Source organism: Tamandua tetradactyla, chromosome 24 (genome assembly GCF_023851605.1).
Source record: "Tamandua tetradactyla isolate mTamTet1 chromosome 24, mTamTet1.pri, whole genome shotgun sequence".
NCBI classification, from domain to species: Eukaryota; Metazoa; Chordata; class Mammalia; order Pilosa; family Myrmecophagidae; genus Tamandua; species Tamandua tetradactyla.
Window position 1 is genome coordinate 16958597 of NC_135350.1, and position 4719 is coordinate 16963315.

Here is a 4719-nt window from a genome sequence, read left to right on the forward strand (position 1 = left end):
AGAAATGACAGAAACCCCAGAGCCGACAGAAAGAGAACCAATAGAAGTGACAGAGAAATGACACAGAGAGAGCTGACACAGATGCCATTGCAGCAGATGTCACCATGAGATGCTAAGCAAGTCAGAACCTGGAAAGAGTCAAGGGAAGCCAAGAGATGAAAGCCAGCCCCAGAGAAGCAAAGAGAGGAACCTCCACAGGAGCAGAAGCTGAAAGGATGGATCTCAGGAGCAAGGGACCAGCAGAAGCCAGCCAAAAATGTTTCTGTTCCATTGACCTCCTTTTAGTTAAGGTATTTTACACAGGATGCCTTAGTATGGACATTTTATAGGCTTTTAATACATTTTATAGGTTTAGAACTGTAAATTTGTAGCTTATTGAATTCCCCCTTTTAAAAGCTGTTCCAGAATATAGCATTCCAGAAGCTTGCAAACTAGAACATACAGAATATATTTTCTGAGCATAATGAAATTAGATTGCAAGTCAATAACTGAAGACCAAAAAGAAAATCTCCAACCATATGGAAAATAAGCAGCATACAGCTAATTAACCCACAGGTCAAAGAGAAACTCTCAAAAGACATTTTTTAAAAAGCATATCACTGGGGGGTGCAAGGGTATTTCAATGGTAGAATTCTTGACTGCCATGCTGGAGACACGAGTTCAATTCCCAGTCCATGCTCTTCCCAAAAACAAGCAAGAAAACAAAAGAAAGAAAACATTCAAACAAAAATTCAACAAATGGTGCTGCAATAATGGGATACTCAAATGGAAAAAGAATATGTGGCCCCCACCATACATCATACCAAAAAAAGCATAGCACTGAAGGAAAATGAAAATACAGCATATCGAAATATGTGGGATTCAGCGAAACAGTGCCAAGAGAGATATTTATAACACTACATGCTTACATCATAAAAAAGTAAAGCTTTCAAATCAACAATCTCAGTTCCTATCTCACTAGGAAACAAAGGGAAAAATAAAGCTGAAGCAAGCATAAGGAAAGAAATATTCAAAATAAGAGAAGAAATCAATGAATTGAAACAGAAAAGGAAGAGATAATGAAACAAAAAAATACTGATCTTTGGGGAAAAAATCAAGATAATTGATAAATCTCTAGCAACACAGACAAAAATAAAGAGAAAATATACAAATCATCAAAATCAAAATGAAATAAAAGGTATCATTACAGATCTTGCTGCCACTGAAAAGCTAATTAAGGAATACAATGAACAATTTAACACTCATGAATTTGACAACTTAAAAGAAATGGACCAATTCCTTGGAATTCACAAGCTGCCAAAACTCAACTATGATAAAACTGTAGGAAATGCAACATGTTTGCTAGAAATGTGTCATATAGAAAGTATGAAGTTTAATGGAGTCAGACATAGTAGATAATAACCTAAATTCTACTCCATATCCAGCACGTGTAAGCTATTGACTGTGGGCAATTTATTTAACCTATTTGAGCCACTATTTCTTTAATAATAACATGGATTTGATAATGTAGTCTTCATAGTATTATTGTGAAAGCTAAATGCTATAATATACATAAAATAAATAGCATGCACTGATTGTATACTTTGGATGGATTGTATGGTGTGTAAATATATCTCAATAAAATTACATTAAAAAATGGGTAGTGTGGTGGTGCCTAGCAGATTAGATGCATATTAAATTTTATCCTCCTTTCTCTCTCTCTCTCTCTCTCTCTCTCTCTCTCTCTCTCTCTCTCTCTCTCTCTCTCTCTCTCTCTCTCTCTCTCTCTCTCCCTCCCTCCCTCCCTTCCTCCCTCTCTCTCCTTCTCTCCCTCTTTTTGCATGGGCAGGCACCCTCCTTTCTCTTTTGATGTTTTAATTTGAATTAAAATTTTAATAAAACTCATATATTGAGAATAAAATTTCACAATAAGAAAATCATTAACAGAAATAAACTTGGTCAACAGCTGACACTGGAATAAATATATTATTTACTATTTTTCTTATCTTGAAGTGAAAAGGGTAAAATAGTTCCATGAACTAACACTACATTTTACTGCCACTCTTTCAAATACAACTGACAGAATATGTTAGTTTACATGTCAAAGGCAACGAAGGAACTGACTTTTCAGAGTCTGTCATACTTCCAATTGATAACTTAAAAGCTTTTACAATGTTAATTTGCATTTAATTAATTTTGTTTTCAGCAGAAAAAAGTTTTAATAAAATCAGTAGTAACCTTCCTTTGGAGCCAGAAATTATTAGTCTTTGCCTTACAGCAAAATATTAACTTCAAACTCTTGAGTAAGTTGACCTCAAAAAAAATGTTTCAGCCTTTACTTTTATGGGGGGGCAGGCTCCAGGAATTGAACCCACATCTCTGGCATGGCAGACAAGAATTCTGCCACTGAGCCACTATTTTACTGCCCTCAGTATATACTTTTATATGCAATTCACAATGATAAATCAGGATAGAGAGAATATGTGCATGTGTGTGTGTGTGTGTGTGTGTGTGTGTGTGCAGCTGTAGAGAAATTTTATGGTTTTCTTGACCTTATTTTGGCAACTTGAAAACTCCTGAGACTTGAAGTTACTGTCCTAGGGAAATTTTGTATGCTGAAGCTGACAGTTGGGCTTCTGAACCATTCCCTCTGGCAGTTAAAATGTTCAGAGAATCTTGGCTTTTTCATGACAAGACAGCTTTGTTTATTTGGGGGGGGGGGTCCAGGAATAGAACCTGGGTCTCCCACAAGGAAAGTGAGCATTCAACCCCTGAGCCACCTGTACACCCAAGACAGCTTTAAAATAACAAAACCACAAAAGGGTGAGCCATGGTGGCTCAACAGGCAGAGTTCTTGCCTGCTATGTCGAAGACCCGGCTTCAATTCCCGGTGTCTGCTCATGCGAAAAAATAAAATACTAAAACAAAAGAAATGACATTTTAACTAAAATGGAAAAATAATTACTGTTCATTTTTTAAAGAAAGTTAGGGAAATGTTTTGAAATTATTTTATCAGCTATTCATCTTCATTGATCTTTTAGAATAAGTGCTCATTCTGTTAGAAAAGTTATAGTTTTCTTTAGGAAAAATGGAAATATGTCTACTTAAGTGTCTAATCTAAAATATATTTGGCAGAATAGGAAGCTCTCACCCCTCCAAGAAGAGGTAGTGGACAGGCAGAAACTGTCTGAAATAATTGTTCTGGGACTCCAGAGGCCAGGGGAGCACTATACAGCATCCAGGGAAGAACAGAACAAAGAAGCTGAGAAACTGTGATAAGAAAAACAAACAAACTGTGAATAACTTGCTCCATGGCAACTGCCAGCACCCATCACCCATTCTCACAGTGAGCCACCTCGGGTCCAACTTCTGGCAAGCTGCTACAGATGGAGAGGGATGTACAAGCCCTCCTCCCCAAGAACAGGTGAGGCACAGCCAAGTACTGATCATAGCTTCTGATTGGTATACTTAGATTGCTGAGTCCTGGCTCTGAACTGCTGCTTTAGCTGGCCCTGGATGAGGTCTGTCATGGCCTCTGTTTCAACACTACCCCCAATAGGGGTGAAGGTGGTAGATTTTAAAAAGCACAGGTCCTCCCCAGGGCAGTGGGGAACATTTTGTTGAAAAGTACCATCTTCTGGGCATATTAGGAAAGTGCAACTTTGGGAAGCATCAGAAAAACCTTTTGATGCTTTTTTCTGACCCTAGGCCTCTTTGTTACTGATCTGCATTCCCTTCATGAATCCCTTGCCCTGTTTTGGCTGGGAAATACTGATTTGGGAAAGTTCTTTCCAGGGTGAGCTTCTCCCAGAATTTGCCCTCTAGGCAAAAGCAGCTAGAGCCAATGAAAGGACAGGAAAAAAAAGCCTATAGGCAAAACAAATACAAACAGAAGAAATCACAATTCCTGGAGAAGGAATAGAGGAAGGGAAGCTTTCTCCTAGAGGTGAAACAACTGCACAAAAATGCAATCTTACAAATTGTTCTGCATACCTAGGGCAAGACTCAAATGAAGAAGAGCTGTAAAATCTGATCAGTTAAACACAGGCAATTCTAAAGGTCTAGAATAAGTAGAAACAACTGTCAAAGAAAAGCCTGAACATAAAGACAATCAGCAATAAAACCCCAGGCAAGAGAGAGAAAATGACTTTCAAGGTAAATTCATCAAGATGATCAGATGCCTACACATCAGCCAAAAAAAAATTGCAAGCCATACAAAGAAACAGGAAGATATGGTCCACTCAAAAGAACAAATTAAACTTTGGAGGAGATGCAGAATTTGTAACGACCAATCAAAGATGTTTAAACAAATATCCTAAATCAATTCAAGGAGATGAAGGAAGATATATCTAAAGAGATAAAGGGTATTAAGAAGGCATTGAGCATAAAGCAGGATTTGAAAGTATGAAAAGGAAAACAGAACTTACACTAGAGTAGATTTGAACAGGCAGAATAAAGCATCAGCAAACTAGAAGATAGGGCAATAGAAATCTTACATACATAAGAACAAATGAAGGAAAGAATGAAAAAAAAACCGAGTATGGTCTGCAGGAATTGAATGACAACCCAAATGCACAAATGCATACATTAAGGGTATGCCAGAAGAAAAAGAGCAGGGAAAAGCAGCAGAAAGAATATTTGAGGAAATAATGGCCAAAAATTTCCCAACTCTTATGAAAGATATAAATATACATGTCCAAGAAATACAGTGTACTCCAAACACAATAAATCCTAATATAC